Below are 18,864 nucleotides of genomic sequence, written 5' to 3'. Positions count from 1 at the left end.
GTAAAGAGAATTGTATTCGTTTTCGCACTCAAAATCAGACAACCAAAGAGAATTGTATTCGTTTTCGCACTCAAAATCAGACAACCACCTCTCCAAAAAAATAAATAAATAAAATCAATTAAGAATAAATAAATAAATAAATGAAAATGAACACACAACAAAAAAAGTACTGTCCAATACCTAACTAGCATCGAGATCATATAAAATTTCCGAAAAGACAACCCATTTTATTTCAGCTATCAAATATCAGTCCTGCTGTCGCTAACGTTTACGTGGAAAAAGGACACACAAATATTTCTTAGAGATATAAGGTATACTCACGATACCACGCAAGGGTTGTGATAAATTCAATCTTGATTAAAAAAAAAAAAAAGAGCCCGTCTAGAAGGCAAATCGAACTCTCAAGCAATCAGTAGGACTAACGCATCGAAATTCTGCCATCTACAGTCACGTCAACAGGACAAATTGTTTATGTTAGTACGTGTCGTTTTAAAGGTCAGAAACATGACGTTGCTTTAATCAGAATAAAAACGAAGAAACCACATAACATTAATGGTATACCTGGATCGTGTTTTGTAGATAAACAATTCGCATCCTCTGGAATATCATGTGGAGCTAAAGAGACTTATCCATCCCATAATTGCCTGTAATTATGAAACTTCTTGTATACAAGGAGTATACAGGAAGCTCCTTGTATACATGGAGTATACAGAAAACTCTTTGAATACTTGGAGTATACAAAAAACTCCCTGTATATAAGGAGTGTACATGGAACTCCTAGCATATAAGGAGTATACAGGAAACTCCTAGTATACATGGAGTATACAGGCAAACCCCTAATATACAAGTAAACATGAAACTCCTAGTATACAGAGTATACATGAAATTCCTAGTATACAATGAGTAAACATGAAACCCCTTGTATACAATGAATATACAGAAAACACATTGTATACAAGGAGTATACAGAAAACACCTTGTATACAAGGAGTATACAGAAAACTCCTTGCACGCATGGAGTATACATGAAACTTCCTTATACAAGGAGTACACAGGAAACTCCTTGTCTACCAAAACCATTACTGTCTGAAAAAGGGACCGAGACATTGCCATGAACAAACATACGTTCACAAAGATGCGCGCATACTCATGTGTGTCTGTCTGTGCACATGCATACCCATACCAATTTCAGTGACCCAATACCCTGGAATTCCCTCTCTCTCTCTCTCTCTCTTCTCTCTCTCTCTCTCTCTCTCTCAGATGACCGGTTCCAATTATAACGGTCTGCGTTTCACGGAGCAACGATTCAAGAATTCACCCGAAAATGAAACACGAACCCAATTTTGTTTGACATGTTTTTTTTTTTTTCCACATGAGTTTCGACCGAGTTTTCGATTCGGGTCCGCTCTTATTGCCTATACACGATCGTCCTATAAACGATCGACCTTGCAGAGGAGCAGCGGTCGAGGGGATATGTGTGTATATGTATACTCTATGTATGTATGTATGTATACGTATTGATAAGTACGTTTTTTCATATACTATACCGATGACAATTTCAACCATCCACGAGTATTTAATCATATCAAGAATATGAATATATGCACACACACACACACACACACAAGATTGAATACTCGTGGATGGTTGAAATTGTTATCGGTTCAGTATGCGAAGAAAAAACGTACTTATTAAAATACACGGGCTAATGTATTGAACAATGCAAGTGTCCTTGATCAGTCTAAGCAGAGAGAGAGAGAGAGAGAGAGAGAGAGAGATTGTATGACTAATGTGCCGTATTGAAAAGCAGGGGAGCGCCCAATGGAGGGTTGTGAACTCCTTGGTGGGGAGAAAAACTACCTAAATGGCATATGAACAGATGAGAATTCTTCTTGAGGCTAATGGCAACTGCACACAGTGGTGATATTTAGAAGTTCTGGAAAACCTAAGGCTTGGGATACTTATGCACATTATTCCAAGGCAGAAAATCAAGTCTGGAAGGGTTCTGGAACTCGCTGCGGGAGGAAATAGGCCTAAAAATGTAATAAGCGTCATATTTTCAGGCCTATGGCGAACATTCTTTACTCCTGAGTAGTGCTAAATAATAAAAATAGCATTTTGCCACTAGGCGCTTTGAAAATCACAAAGCAGCCATAATCAAGGGGGTTGTAGATCCCTATCATGTATTACAATACAAAAACTTGAAAGACATTACAATATATATATATACAGATGTGTGTGTGTGTGTGTGTTTATGCTTCGTTTATGCACAGGCAAATGCTTGCCATGTTTGATTCCAAACCTAGATCCAGCATTCGTTTAAACATGAACTTAAACCGGACCTGAAACAGTTTGCAGACTCTGGTAATAAATAAACAAAGTGCTTTCAGGCAAGCACCAGCGGTTACGCAATCATCAAACAACCAAAATCTCATCTAAACTCACCTCCACAATATGACCAATGAGTCATCATCATCATCACCAGAGGGCATGTCTAAAAGAGGCCGCATAGGAGCCTTCTGCATACCAAGAGCTCCCCTACCCTAAAGGCTTTGGGGGCACCGTTGGAAAAGAAAGTGAGTGACTCCCCTTTTAGCTTCCAGATTGGCCTTCCCAAAACGACCTTACTTACCAGTAGGCCTACAACTAGATAAAGTGCATCGTGGAAGTCCTGAGTAAATCCAGCCACTCAAGTGCTTTTGGAGCCACAGGCTCAGATACCAGACGGCTCCAAAACGGGATGGAAAGATAACTGGGTAATCTGATCTGGCCGGTATTTGGAAGACACGAGTTACCCATTACCCGTCGGTGCCTGTTTGAGGATTCCGGCGACATCTGATTGGGTACTTCGGGTATCTGGACTCGAGTACGTGCCCACTGACACGAGTCAGAGTCTCGAATCCATGTTGCAGGCATTCGTTGATTGCCATTATACGAATTCGTGCTAGTTAGGATTCACTCGTGGATCCAGTTACTCAATGGCAGACTCGACATATAAGTCTCTCGTCAATGCTGTGAGTCAATACTGTCGCTGACGTGAGATTTCCATTTACTTAATGAGACAAGCAAGATCTTTTTTTCATCATCCTATAAAACGAATTATGAAATTTCTGAAATAAGGCTTTTTTTCTGGGGGTGTGGGTGTAAGGCAGATGCCAGTTACTTTATCAGATAACTGCAAGCAGTCTCAAGCTCTGTCCTTTGTGTCAAGAAAACAAAGATGATGATTTTCATTTATGCTTCCCAGCACCTTAGTAAGATCAGGTAACTATCATTTCTAAACTGTTAGTGCTAAAACTATGCAGGAAACTAGGCTTCTCTGTATTCCATTTCTGGACTGAGCTCTACTTAACTCCAAGACCACTACGAATTGAAAGACTAAAGGCATGTACTGCGCACTTAAGAACACTTTAAAAAAATTGAAATACAGCTCTGTGAAAGCTGGTACTGTATGTATTGCATGGACAGACAAGTTACAGCATTTAAAAATCACCCGCTACAGTCCTAATTTTGTTTATTAAATTTTATTTATTCTGCTCCATAAACATCTTGCCAATGAAAAGGGCCTTATTTTACACACCACTTAGATACTACTAAAAACAAATGGCCTCTTGTTCGTGACTCTGCTTTGCAAAGAATTTTACTTTGAGTGGCATCTCTCAGTCATGGGTAGGGATATTCCCATACACTGATAAGGACCTCTGGTCTCTACTTATTCCTACTATACAAGAATTCCCTTCTTGGGGTATCTCGGGGCAAACCTGATTTATAATCATAAGGGTCATTATTCCTTGTCTCTCTGAATGCTTGTTACTAGGCATTCCTATCTATCTCCGTCCCACAGCTCTCTCTCTCTCTCTCTCTCTCTCTCAAGGATGGCTAACGTGATGTCAGCCACATACCCTTGGGAATCACCAAGCGTGACCTGGTTTAATACGTATGGGAGCCTCCAGATTAGGAATTAATTAGTATACGGGTTTTCCTAGCTTTTTTTTTTTTCTTTAGATCACTGGTTAGTTTGTTTCTTCACTTCTGATATTTTACTATATTTCTACATTTTCCTGTTTATATATGCGTGTGTATATATATATATATATATATATATATATATATATACGTGTATATATATATATATATATATATATATATATATATATATATATTATATAATTTTTTACTCAAGTAAACACCCTATTCTTTAGCTTGAATTTCAAGTCAATGGCCGTTGTGGGTTTATTCCATATCAATAGGGTTCATCTTCTGAATAATAATAATAATAATAATAATAATAATAATAATAATAATAATAATAATAATGCCACCTTAACTTTTCGATGTCTTCACGCTTTTGGAAAAAGTATTAAATTCACTGCTCAGGTCAACGAGGGAACAGTTGGTCAGCTGCTTTAGTTCAAATGACTAACCCCTTACATAAATATATATATATATATATACATATATGTATATATACATATATATATATATATATATATATATATATATAAGGAGAAAATGCTTTCATTGTCTACAGTATTGCAGCCACTGACCTAATAAGAGACATTTCTAGAAAGCTTTGGTATTGTTGTATCAACGACCATAATCATGAGAAGCTGTTAGTAATTTAGGATAGTAAAAACATGACTTTATATAGAACTATATATATATATATATATATATATATATATATATATGCAATTCCTAATCTAATAACACACACTACTTTCCAAAGCGTCAGGAACATTCCAGCGTCCAGCGAAGACCCTGATGACTTCGACCCTTTCAGTTCTCTGATGTCTTTCGCGTCGTGCAAATGAAACACAATGCAGCATTCTTATGCTGATTAGCGTCGCCGAAAAAGAAGCGCCCTGGGTCTACGAATCACCTGTTTGATCGCGCGAATCGTTTATTAGAAGAGCTTTCGTACCCAGTAACGAAAACCGTCTCTCGCAGAGTTACGTCGGGGTTAAAAGGTGAATCGCGCATGCGCTGTGATGCGAGCAAAAGATTTTTTTAGGGGGGGGGGGGGAGGGGGGGGGGGGGAACCAATACAAAACGAGGCTAACGAGATGAAGATTCTTCTTCCCACATGAAACTATAAAGATATAAAGATAGGCATTTATGATAACAGATAAGCGAAGGCAGATTACGCAAGTTAGTTAGCCAGTATTTCAACTTTCCTCTTCTATTTTTTTTATTGTGAATTCACGCCCGAGTTTGTGAATGAATAAATTGGTAATGGTTGATGATGTTTCATAAGTTTGTGAATGCAACATGATTTGGGATGACAGTAGGTGTTGTAACTTACGTCTGGATATGATATTTAAATCCTGAATAATAATAATAATAATAATAATAATAATAATAATAATAATAATAATAATAATAATAATAATAATAATAATAATCCTTTCGTGTTGTGTATAGTCTGTCCGTATTTGCTCTTGGGTGTAGTGCTTTGTGTATTGTCATATGTTTCCTCGTTTTTTTTTATTTTCGCAGCATAGATCAGAAAACGAGGAAACATATGAATACACAAAGCACTACACCCAAGAGCAAATACGGACAGACTATACATAACACGAAAGGAAGGAGGGAGGGGACTACTAAGCATAGAGGACTGCGTCAACATCGAGAACAGAGCACTGGGGCAATATATGAAAACAAGTGAAGACGCGTGGCTCAAGAGTGCATGGGAAGAAGGATTCATAAAAGTAGACGAAGACCCAGAAATATACAGACAGGAGAAAGCAAGCAGGACAGAGGAATGGCATAACAAACCAATGCACGGACAATACATGAGACAGACTAAAGAACTAGCCAGCGATCACACGTGGCAATGGCTACTGAGGGGAGAGCTCAAGAAGGAAACCTGGAAGGAATGAATAACAGCGGCCACCAAGATCAGGCCCTAAGAACCAGATATGTCCAAAGAACGATAGATGGAAATAACATCTCTCCCATATGTAGGAAGTGCAATACGAAAAATGAAACCATAAACCACATAGCAAGCGAATGTCCGGCACTTGCACAGAACCAGTACAAAAAGAGGCATGATTCAGTAGCAAAAGCCCTCCACTGGAGCCTGTGCAAGAAACACCAGCTAACTTGCAGTAATAAGTGGTACGAGCAACAACCTGAAGGAGTGATAGAAAACGATCAGGCAAAGATCCTCTGGGACTATGGTATCAGAATTGACTGTTAGTAGTTCCATTTCCATTTATTGTTGTCCTTTAAGTGTAATTCTAGGCTGTGGACCATTTGCTTCTTGACTAGGCTGTTTGATTGTTCTGTATTTTACTTTTTTGTTTTTATGTTTACCTTTGATATTTCGAAGTTATTTTTCATTCTTTTATATATTGTACCCTGATGAGGTGTATCAAGAATACGCGAAAGCGTAGGTACTGCTGCTTTTCATTTTTCCTGCTGGCTCTTGATATACAATCTTCACGTGTTAATTGTGATCGTATAACATGATACGTGCAAATAGACCAGACGTGACGTTGATTGACAAAATCAAGAAGAAAGTATCACTCACTGATGTTGCAATAACCTGGGACACCAGAGTTGAAGAGAAAGAAAGGGAAAAAATGGATAAGTATCAAGACCTGAAAATAGAAATAAGAAGGATATGGGATATGCCAGTGGAAATTGTACCATAATCATACAAACACTAGGCACGATCCCAAGATCCCTGAAAAGGAAATCTGGAAAAAACTAGAGGCTGAAGTAGCTCCAGGATTCATGCAGAAGGATGTATCCTAGAAACGGCGCTCATAGTAAGAATAGTGATGAACCTCCTAAACCTAAGGAGGCAGGATGCAACCCGGAACCCCACACTATAAATACCACCAGTCGAATTGGAGGACTGTGATAGAGCAAAAAAAAGAAAAAAAAAAAAAGCTGCTTCTACGTCATTTAGTTTGTATAATTTCTTCTCTACATCTCCCAAGAGTGCATGGGAAGAAGGATTCATAAAAGTAGACGAAGACCCAGAAATATACAGAGACAGGAGAAAGCAAGCAGGACAGAGGAATGGCATAACAAACCAATGCACGGACAATACATGAGACAGACTAAAGAACTAGCCAGCGATCACACGTGGCAATGGCTACTGAGGGGAGAGCTTAAGAAGGAAACTGAAGGAATGATAACAGCGGCACAAAATCAGGCCCTAAGAACCAGATATGTCCAAAGAACGATAGATGGGAATAACATCTCTCCCATATGTAGGAAGTGCAATACGAAAAATGAAACCATAAACCACATAGCAAGCGAATGTCCGGCACTTGCACAGAACCAGTACAAAAAGAGGCATGATTCAGTAGCAAAAGCCCTCCACTGTAGCTTGTGTAAGAAACACCAGCAACCTTGCAGTAATAAGTGGTACGAGCAACAACCTGAAGGAGTGATAGAAAACGATCAGGCAAAGATCCTCTGGGACTATGGTATCAGAATTGACTGTTAGTAGTTCCATTTCCATTTATTGTTGTCCTTTAAGTGTAATTCTAGGCTGTGAACCATTTGCTTCTTGACTAGGCTGTTTGATTGTTCTGTATTTTACTTTTTTGTTTTTGTTTACCTTTGATATTTCGAAGCTATTTTTCATTCTTTTATATATTGTACCCTGATGAGGTGTATCAAGAATACGCGAAAGCGTAGGTACTGCTGCTTTTCATTTTTCCTGCTGGCTCTTGATATACAATCTTCACGTGTTACTTGTGATCGTATAACATGATACGTGCAAATAGACCAGACGTGACGTTGATTGACAAAATCAAGAAGAAAGTATCACTCATTGATGTCGCAATACCATGGGACACCAGAGTTGAAGAGAAAGAAATGGAAAAAATGGATAAGTATCAAGACCTGAAATAGAAATAAGAAGGATATGGGATATGCCAGTGGAAATTGTACCCATAATCATAGGAACACTAGGCATGATCCCAAGATCCCTGAAAGGAAACTTGGAAAAACTAGAGGCTGAAGTAGCTCCAGGACTCATGCAGAAGAGTGTGATCCTAGAAACGGCGCACATAGTAAGAAAAGTGATGGACTCCTAAGGAGGCAGGATGCAACCCGGAACCCCACACTATAAATACCACCCAGTCGAATTAAAAGACTGTGATAGAAAAAAAAAATAATAATAGCTGTTTCTACGTCATTTAGTTTGTATAATTTCTTCTCTACATTCCCAAGAGTGCATGGGAAGAAGGATTCATAAAAGTAGACGAAGACCCAGAAATATACAGAGACAGTAGAAAGGAAGCAGGACAGAGGAATGGCATAACAAACCAATGCACGGACAATACATGAGACAGACTAAAGAACTAGCCAGCGATCACACGTGGCAATGGCTACTGAGGGGAGAGCTCAAGAAGGAAACTGAAGGAATGATAACAGCGGCACAAGATCAGGCCCTAAGAACCAGATATGACCAAAGAACGATAGATGGAAATAACATCTCTCCCATATGTAGGAAGTGCAATACGAAAAATGAAACCATAAACCACATAGCAAGCGAATGTCCGGCACTTGCACAGAACCAGTACAAAATGAGGCATGATTCAGTAGCAAAAGCCCTCCACTTCAGCCTGTGCAAGAAACACCAGCTATCTTGCAGTAATAAGTGGTACGAGCAACAACCTGAAGGAGTGATAGAAAACGATCAGGCAAAGATCCTCTGGGACTATGGTATCAGAATTGACTGTTAGTAGTTCCATTTCCATTTATTGTTGTTCCTTTAGTGCAATTCTAGGCTGTGGACCATTTGCTTCTTGACTAGGCTGTTTGATTGTTCTGTATTTTACTTTTTTGTTTTTATGTTTACCTTTGATATTTCGAAGCTATTTTTCATTCTTTTATATATTGTACCCTGATGAGGTGTATCAAGAATACACGAAAGCGCTAGGTACTGCTGCTTTTCATTTTTCCTGCTGGCTCTTGATATACAATCTTCACGTGTTACTTGTGATCGTGAGAAACATGGATACGTGGCAAACTAGACCAGACGTGACGTTGATTGACAAAATCAAGAAGAAAGTATCACTCATTGATGTCGCAATACCATGGGACACCAGATTGTTAAGAGAAAGAGAGGGAAAAAATGGATAAGTATCAAGACCTGAAAATAGAAATAAGAAGGATATGGGATATGCCAGTGGAAATTGTACCCATAATCATAGGAACACTAGGCATGATCCCAAGACCCCTGAAAAGGAATCTGGAAAAACTAGAGGCTGAAGTAGTGTAATGATGGAAATCATTCATTTAGCATTTATGACAGTACTCATGGAAATTGGTGGACTGGAAAAACCGAATTGGTTATCATCTTATCAAGATGTTAAGTTAGCCACTCGAAGTTGAGATTGTCTATGATCGAGTATGTACGTAAGTACGTAACTGTAACCAAGTGCGCAGTTGCAAAAGCTAAAATCTCTCTGTTCGAGACGAGTACGGCAACGCTGAGGGGAAACGAATGTCTCTCCCCTTATATTCATTTGAAATGACGTATTTCTCCCTTGTAAAAGGTATGCACTTGTCGTAGTTTATAATGTATATGTTGCCATAACATTGGTAGTGTTTCTTTATACTTTTACTTTGATATAACTGCCAATTGCCAAGAATTGTAATGGTACTGTTACGTAAGTTGCACCATGTTGAGTCTGCATGTTGTTGCAATTGTACCATCAATAAATGTAGGCTAAGATGTGAATTAGTCTTCCATATGTTTATGAAAATGTCAATTCTAGAGTAAATTCCACCCATGTTATGCATATAAGTCAGGCTAACTGTGATGTGTAACAGTAAAGTTAGGCATGGGTAGCATAGCCTAAAGGCCTAACGAATGCATGCTCTTTGGCACGAGATTGCCATCCTAAATGAACTGTTTGTATTACAGGGAACCAGTATAGGGGTCCTGTGTAAGAACCAGTATAGGGATCGGTGTTGGTTCTAACTGGTATTGAAGGAGTACAGCTAGGAATAAGCTACTTTTACAATGTATCCACCTACTGTTAAGAAGAAATATTATTAAAAAAAACCCGGGAGCCAGCCTTTCCCTCAACCCTTATTACAACAATGAAGATTCGACCGTCTCCGACGTCAAGTACCGGTTCCAGCTAAGGATAGGCCAAGAAGTATAGTAGCCTAGGCCTATGAGGTACCTTTTATTAGCCTATGGTTTGAAGTGTTTGTATAGGCTAGTCTGAGTTAATTGTCCTAAAATGTATGGTAGCCTCCGAATGTCTAAGTCAGGACAATTGACACATCAGTACTGTATACATATGCAGGATAGTAAATATGAGTCATAAGGATATCACATTAAGAGAGATTTATTACTACTACCATATGGTGGGACCAGCGGTGAAGGATGTATTTATCTGTTATAGATAGGTATATCCAACCTCACGTCCTAAAGTTGGTCATGAAACCCTTATTTCTGTACTTATTTTCAGGTATTATAGCCTAACCCTGTGAGTATGCCTATGTCACTCTTGCTTAGGTATGTTAGCCTATTGTATTGTAGCCTATGTTGATTATTTTACCTGTGTTCCTTGTATAACATAGCCTGCAAAATGGAGGTGATATAGAGAGAGAAGACTTTTATGATAATTTGTTGTCTGCCATGGACATCAGGGTTGTCAAATGCAGCAGTTGTGTGATCAGCTTATTGACATGAAAAGGGAAATAGCTAATTTATCAAACTCTACACCTGTCACTTCCACACCATCCAATCCTAACAGGCTAATAGTTCAGACATTAACCCATTTGTCACCGTTAGACAGAGCAGACATAACAATGACACCACACAATAACCCAGCTTCACTATTGACACACAATTTATCAAATAATAGTACACAGCCAGTAATACCCAGTAATCCATTTCAGGGAAGTAACACAGTCAATAACCCCTTCGTTCCAGTAGGTGGACCTGAATAACCCTATTGTTATAATCATTCTAAGGGATTTGTATTGAACCTAAGGATATTTTGATGTTGAAATTGTCAGAATTACAAGGTGTTGGAACTGATAATAGACTTGCTAGATTTTTTAGTCAAGTAGAATTCTGTGTTTTCTGCAGATACTGATAGAATCCAAGTAGCACTTACCAGAGTGGAACAAGAAATTGCAACTCTATTAACTGCTGAAATGGTAAAAAAGAAAAAGGGAAATAACATATCTTGGAGTCAGTTTAAGGACATACTGAATCACCACTTTGCTTGTTCAAGCCAATATACGCAGGCTTGGCAGGAAATTGAGATGGAACGTTACAGTATAGACGAAGCCCCTAGAGCATGTTAAACAGAATGAAATGTAAATGTCTGCTTTTGAATGAAATTTCCTAAGGATTCCCTTCCCAAAGCTGACAGTCTTGTGAAAAAGAAACTGTATAGAGGACTTAGCAGTACATCCAGGAAAAGGACTCAAGGATTTTCCTTGTGGACGATAGGATACCCTTAGAAGAGAAGGGAAATTTCTGGAGAGACATGGATGGAATAATGCAAGAACTGGAAGAGCATGAGAGGGTGATAGTTGGGGCAGATTGAATAAAGGCCATGTCGGAAGTGAAAATGAGGCGATTGGGCGGGGTGCATGGGGGCCATGGAATTGGGGAGAGAAACCCAGAAGGAGAGAGTGTAGTGGACTTTGCGTACGTGTCATTCGACATGGCAATAGTAAACACATTTTTTGAGAAGAAAAGGGAACACCTAATAACATATAGGAGTGGGGGGAAGATTCTCCAGATAGACTATTTCTTGTATAAAGGATAAATCTGGTGGAGGTCAAGAACTGCAAAGTTATTCCAGGCGACCATGTAGCCCCCCAACACGGCTGCTATGTATGGACTTGAAGTTGAAAAGGGAAAGAACCCAAAAACCAAAGCTAAGGGATAAGGAAAATTAAATGGTACGAATTACAGAAGGAAGGGGATAAGAAGAGAGAGTTTAAGAGGAGGGTTTTTTTTTGGAGGATATTGATATAGGGATTGAAGATGTTCAAGAATGGTGGGCACGAAATGCAGCAGTAATAAGAAGGCATGGAAAGGAGCTGCTAGGAAGAGACATCTGGTATCATATGGGAAGAAAAGGATAGTTGGTGGTGGATGAAGACATTGAGAAAGTAGTAAAGATAAGAAGGAGGCAAAGAAAAGATGGGAAGAGTCACAGTCAGTGGAAGACAGAAATAGGTACAGAGAGAAAAACAAGGTGGTGAAAAAGGTGGTAGCCCAAAGCTAAAGCAAAGTCGTATGATGATGTGTATAATGAGCTGGGGACAAAGGAAGGATTAAAGAAGATGATGAAGCTATCAAAGGCGAGAAATAAGAGCACCAAAGATAACACACCATCAAACAAATCAAATACAAAGAACAAGAGGGTGTAGTGCTTAGAAAGAGGAGACATTGTGAAGAGATGGAAAGAATATTTCGAACAGTTGTTAAAATGAAGACAAAATAATAGACTAATAAGAGAGGATGGGCAAGTGAACATTGGCATGGTAATGAGGTTTTCTAGGCAAGAGGTACTAAATGCACTGAAGAAGATGAAGAATGGGAAGGCAACCGGACCAGACATGATCCCGGTGGAGGCATGGAAAGCATTAGGAGATGAAGGAGTGGATATACTGTACGATCTTATGATAAAGATCCTTGAACAGGAAAAGATACCAAATGAGTGGCGTGGGAGTATATTGATCCCAATTTTTAAAGGGAAAGGCGATGTCCAAGAGTGTGGTAATTATAGGGGCATTAAATTGATGTCCCACACTTTGAAGATACTGGAAAGGATGATAGATGCTAGACTGAGAGAAGAAGTACAAATAGGTAAAGAGCAGATGGGATTTATGAAGGGAAGGGGAACAACAGATGGTATATTTTGTCTGAGGCAAATAATGGAGAAATTCGGGGAAAGACAAAGGGACCTACATATGGTATTCATTGACCTTGAAAAGGCTTATGACAGAGTCCCGAGGACAAGAGGTATGGAGGAGCCTGAGGGAGAAGATGGTGCCAGAGAAGTATGTGCGATGATACAAGAGATGTACCAGAATGTATTTATTTCAGAGTGAGGAGCAGTGTTGGGGAGACAGAAGGTTTTGAGGTGAGAGTAGGATTACACCAGGGGTCGGCTCTGAGCCCATTTATCTTTAACATAGTGATGGATGTTATAATAGAGGAAGTAAGGAGACAGTACCATGGAACATATTGTATGCGGATGATATTGTTCTGTGTGCAGAGAGCAGGGAAGATTTGGAAGTGAAATTGGAAAGATGGAGACAAGTACTGGAGGACAGAGGAATGAGAATAAGTAGATCCAAGACAGAATATATGTGTACCACCACTGAGGGGGATGATAGAGAAAGTATTCAGCTGGTGGAGAGCAAATAAGGAGAGTTTTGATAAGTTTAAGTATTTTGGGGATCTTTTGTTAACGCTGGAGGAAGTATGGAAGAAGAAGTAAAACATCGGGTACAGGCAGGCCTGGAACAACTGGAGAGCGGCCATCGGGAGTTCTTTGTGACAAAAGAGTGCCGCTTAGGTTAAAAGGAAAATTTCACAAGACGGTGGTAAGAACAGCAATGCTGTATGGTACGGAAACAGCAAGCATGAGAAAAGCAGAGCAGAAGAAGATGGATGTGGCAGAAATGAGAATGCTTAGGTGATGTCTGGGGTAACAAGAGTGGATAGGATCAGAAATGACTACATAAGGGGTCAACTAAGGTGGTGGAAGTATCAAAGAAAGTGCAGGAGGGGAGGCTGAGATGGTATGGACACATGTTGAGGAGAGATGAGGACCACGCTGGGAGACATACTATGGGAGTGGAGGTGCAAGGAAGAAGAAAGAGAGGGAGACCAAGAAAGAGATGGAAGGACTGTGTGAGAGGAGATTTACATGAGAAGGGAATTGATGAGGCAGAAGCGCAAGATAGAAATAGATGGAAACGGCTCATCCGAAACGGCGACCCCATATAAAAATGGGAAAAAAAGCTGGGAAGAAGAAGAAGAAGAAGAGGATACCCTTAGAAAGATTCATTGAATTTGTGGAATATGAGTATCATCTAGCTACCATAAGTGGGGATGTTACCCAACGTAAAAGTTTTGTTTTTCCTGTTAATAATTGCAATTCCCAACCACAGCCTGTAGTAAATAGTAATGCAAATACATCCACAGAATTGCAAGATCTGAAGAAGCAAATTAGTGATTTGTCTAGCAAATTAAAGAAGTTTAGTAAGAATAAAGAAAACAATCAGTATTGTGCTTATTGTAAGGTCAGAGATCACAAACTTTCTGAATGTCCACGTAACCCTCCAAAAGGTGTTTGTTTTCATTGTCACAAACCAAATTGTAAAAGAGGTTCAACAAAATGTCCAGGGCCTGTTAAGAATGAATGAGTAAGCCCAAGTGTCAGGTCTCCTTCTATCAATTTGATGATTAACAATGTAATGTGTTGTGCCTTAATTGATACTGGTAGTGAAGTATGTATAGCACAGAAGAAACTCATAGAAACTTTAGGTTTACAGTGTAATCAAATGAGAAATATACCACAACTTACTGGAGTTACTCAACATGTTCTCCCTGTTCTTGGTACAGTGTATTTGGATGTTCACATTGGTTCCAGGGTGGTTACCCATTTGTTTTCTGTTGTGCCTGATGGTTATCTGGACACAGACTTATTGTTAGGAGCCGATTTGATTAGGTCTGCACCAATGACATGGGATGATGCACATAAAATTATTATTTGGGATAGACATATTTATCCAGTAAGGTATCTGAAACCTAGACCACTCTAATAAAAGGGTCAGGCAGATTAAAGTACTTCAACCTAATGTTTTTCCTCATAAAGCTCAGGTTAGACTTAAAAGGAAACTTATTCTACCTCAGTATATAGCTGGTATTTATCCCTTACCTGTAGATGAACCTCCTAACCACATTGTTAGAATTTGTACCTGAAGTTAAGGAGTGTCAACTCAGTCTGCACTATGCCTTAAGGTTAATGATGCTCAGGAAGTGTTTTTGCCACTTGTCAATAATACTAAAGCCAGGATGACAATGAAGGTTGGACTCTATTAGGTATTATAGGATAATCAGTGAAGAAGACATTGATCAGCCAGTTCCAAAATGCAGGAAAACTAGAATTCAGAATGATTTAGTTCCTCCTAGTATTAATGTTAATATCAAGTCAGGAAATACTAGAGAAGAAAAGCTTAAGTATTTGCTTTCTCAGCAAGATAATTCCCATCTTACTGCTGATCAACAAGCAGAATTAAGTGACATGTTGGTTGCTAATAATTCAGTGTCATCCTTGAAGAAAAAGAATTGGGAAAGTTCAAAGATGTACAAGCTCATATTGCTGTAAGTGATCCTCAGCCAGTTAGGTCTCCCATATATCGATACCCTGAAAAAGCCAAAACCCTTATTGACACCATGTTAGAAGATATGGAAGAAAGAAAGAGGAATAATAGAACCCTCAGTGCTGCATGGCTTAGCCCTATTGTACTTGTTAGGAAACCAGATCATACTCAGAGAATGTGCCTTGATTACCGTAAAGTCAACACACACCTTCAGGTTGATATTCACCCTTTACCTAGATTAGAAGAAATGTAGAAACAGCTGCAGGAAACCATTATTATGCCTCCTTAGATATGAAAGATGCATACTATCAAGTGGAATTAGATGAAGAGAGTAGAGATTAACAACTTTTAGTGATGGAGTTTCACTGTATAGGTTCAAACGCCTTCCCTTTTGGATTGGATTAAGTTGCAGTCCAGCTATATTTTCCCACTAAAAAAGTATCCATGTCTAATATCTTGGCTCCTCTATTAAGAAAGGGTGGGTTAAGAATTACTTAGATGATATTGTGGTTGGGCTCCCAGTTTTCCAATCTTGTTGAAAAGATTAGACCAACTATTCAAACTTTCAGTGAAAGAGGAGTGAAGTTAAATCTAAAGAAATGTCAGATAGGCCAAAAGGAAATCAAATTTCTTAGGTCACATAATTTCCAAGGATGGTTGTAGACCATCTCCAGACAATATCAGTGCCATCCAAGAAATGAAACCCCCTAATAATGTCAAGGAAACTAGGAGATTTCTAGGAATGTGTGGGTTTTTACAGAAAACAAAAACATTAAGGATATTGCTAAAATTGCTGTTCCCCTGACTAATCTCTTAAAAGAGAAAGAACCCTTTTTGACAAAAGATTGTCAATACCAGCTTTGAACAGATGAAACTAGCATTAATCACTGCTCCATTTTTGCTAGTAAAGGCTCAGATGACCAAACCCTTTGAATTATTCACTGATGCTAGTTTAGATCATGTAGGTGCTGTTTTGATGCAGAGACAAGATGGTCAGTTAAAACCCATTGGATATTTCTCTAAGAAGCTGAAGCCAGTTGAACAGCGGTACAGTACCACTGACAGGGAAGCACTTGCTATTGTCTTAGCTTTGTCGTAGATTCCATCATTTTCTGTGGGTGTTCCATTTACCATTCACACAGATCATCAGCCTCTAGTTTCAGTGTTCAAGAGAAAACAAAGTCACCTAGAATGAGCAGATGGGTAATTGAGATGCAGGAGATTTACCGTTTCAAGGTAGAATATAGGCCAGGTAAAGATAACCAGGTGGCAGATCAGCTAAGTAGTACACCGTCAGAGCAGTCTTTCATCAGAGTAGGGACAATTATCTTGGTCTGAGTAAAGATGAGTTCAAAGAAAAGCAGTTAGAGGAACCAAGGTGGGCGGAACTAATAACTTTCCTAGAAGGTGGTAAATTACCGCGCAAAGGGTTTCCAAGAGCTTTGATTAATCAATTCATGTTTTGTATGAAGGATTGTTGTTATCTCAGTGCAGATAAAGTTGATAATTCAATTCAATTGAAATTAGTAGTTCCTAAGGACTTAACAAAGGCAGCTTTGAAGTTAGGTCATGAATCAATGTCAGGTCACCTAGGTATACGCAAAACAATTGACGCTATTGAAAACTTGTTCTATTGGCCTTCATTGCGTACAGATGTTAGTAAATATGTAAGTGAATGTGTTATGTGTCAAAGACATAAAGCCAGTACTTACAACAACAGTTCCAAGAATTGCCTCCTGTAACTAAGCCTTTAGAGCGAATCAGTCTTGGATTTAACTGATATGCTATCTGGTGCAAATGGTTATAGATATGTTTTGACTGTTATTGATCATTACAGCCGATATGTTAAGTTCTATCCTTTGCGAAGTAAGTCTGCAGAGGAAGTAAGCAAAAACTTCTTGGTCTATTGAATGACTTTGGTGTACCTTTGACAGTCATTCTTGATAATGGTGCTGAATTCACCTCAAACCAGTTTAGACAATTATGCCAGGAACATAAGATAAATGCTGGTTATATTACCCCATATCATCCACAAGGAAAACAGTGTAAGCGAGAGAATGCATAGAACTATGAAAACAGTACTAAATGTAATGTGTAAAGGACATCCTTATTATCAGTGGCCTAAATACTTAGTGAAACACAGCGTGTGCTAAATTCTGCTGTACATACCACTCTTGGTGAACAACCTCACTATGTATTTTTCTCTCGTAGAGCTCCTAGACAAGTGACTAGTGTGTTGCCCACAATTACGGATGATGTAGAAGATACTGCCATTGCAAAGGCTCATGAAATAATTCAGAAAACTCATAGAGAGATGGCCAGTAAGTATCGTGCAATAGCTAACCAAAAGAGGAAAAATGAGAAAGTGGATGAAAACTCTCTTGTTTGGGTTAAAAATGAAAATGTAATTCCTAGCACTAGTAAGAAACTAAACCCCAGATGGTGCGGTCCATATGTAGTAACCAAAGTGTTTAGGGATGGTGCTAAATATGAGTTAAGAAACATGTTTGACCAAACCATCATTGAACGTGCTGCTGACAAAGTGAAACCCTTTATAGGACAAGAACAGTGGTTAGTAAACATGCAGGAAATGGATGATACCACTCCTGATGTAGTGAATGAAAGAGTACAAACCAGAGGTGCTAATAATATTGTTCCTCCCTCTAGGTTAATAGAAGAACTGTGAGATCATTGTAATTTTTGTACTGTTTTTTTTTTGTATTTTCTGTGAAGAATGTTTTTTGTATTTGCATGCTTTGGAAGAGTTCACACCTATATAACCATTATGTCCATTTCCAAGTATATATTCTTGTATGTATATGTTATCTTCATAGAATTATGGATCTGATGATGACACTACCTGTTTTGTGTACAGTGAACTTATACTCATTGAGTTTTGTTTGAACTTAGTTGAGTTTTGTATGAAGAGCTACCCGTCCAAAAGCTTTACAAACTCTGGTTGAGTTGCTCAAGTTATGTGACTGATGTGTAAGTTAGTCATTAGGATGCTTTAAGAGGTATATTATCTTCAAAGGAAAGTTTTCCTGCTCATGGTTATTGAGTGAATGAGCCTGAATGTTGGTGTAAACGATTGTTTGTGAGAAAAATAACCATAAGTGATTATACCCCTAATGAGGAGTGACTAGATCTTAACCGAATTTAAGATCACTCTTACATAAGTGTTTAACTTGGTAAAGTTATTAGGATGGTTAGGTAGAAACGCGCCTTAAGGGTGGCGTCCCACAACTTGCTCTGTAAGTCTGTTAGCAGACCTTAATGATTAAAAGTCCAGCTTGTCTCTGGTTGAGAGATAAGCAGTTATGTCTCTAGTTGAGAGATAGAAAGTATTTACTGTGTGCAGGACCTGTATTGTTGTTGTCAGATTTATTATCTACCCAAATATTATAATTAAGGGATTGGTTGTCCTTGATAAATGAAAAGCAATTTCCGTAGGGGTAAAAAAAAAGTGATGTAATGATGGAAATCATTCATTTAGTATTTATGACAGTACTCATG

The 18,864-nt window shown here is 38.7% G+C and overlaps 2 long non-coding RNA genes across 5 annotated transcripts in view; one reads left to right on the top strand and one right to left on the bottom strand.

Annotated features, from left to right (window-relative positions):
• LOC135207544 (uncharacterized) overlaps nt 1-18,864 on the bottom strand; it is a 153,770-nt gene that overhangs the window by 25,261 nt on the left and 109,645 nt on the right. The window contains exon 1 of one of the 4 annotated variants that reach the window (XR_010312988.1): nt 322-413. The exons of the other annotated variants lie outside the window; for them this stretch is intronic. This is a non-coding gene — a long non-coding RNA (uncharacterized LOC135207544). Of the gene's footprint in view, nt 1-321; nt 414-18,864 lie in introns of those variants that run through there. 4 annotated transcript variants of the gene reach the window in all.
• Nucleotides 9,389-10,046, top strand: LOC135207168 (uncharacterized). Its single transcript, XR_010312912.1, has 2 exons — nt 9,389-9,527; nt 9,899-10,046. It is a non-coding gene; the product is annotated as an uncharacterized LOC135207168 (long non-coding RNA).

Source organism: Macrobrachium nipponense, chromosome 32, assembly GCF_015104395.2.
Source record: "Macrobrachium nipponense isolate FS-2020 chromosome 32, ASM1510439v2, whole genome shotgun sequence".
In the NCBI taxonomy this organism is placed as follows: domain Eukaryota; kingdom Metazoa; phylum Arthropoda; class Malacostraca; order Decapoda; family Palaemonidae; genus Macrobrachium; species Macrobrachium nipponense.
Note: the sequence above shows the minus strand (reverse complement) of the source record. Positions and strands in the feature narration are given on the sequence as shown.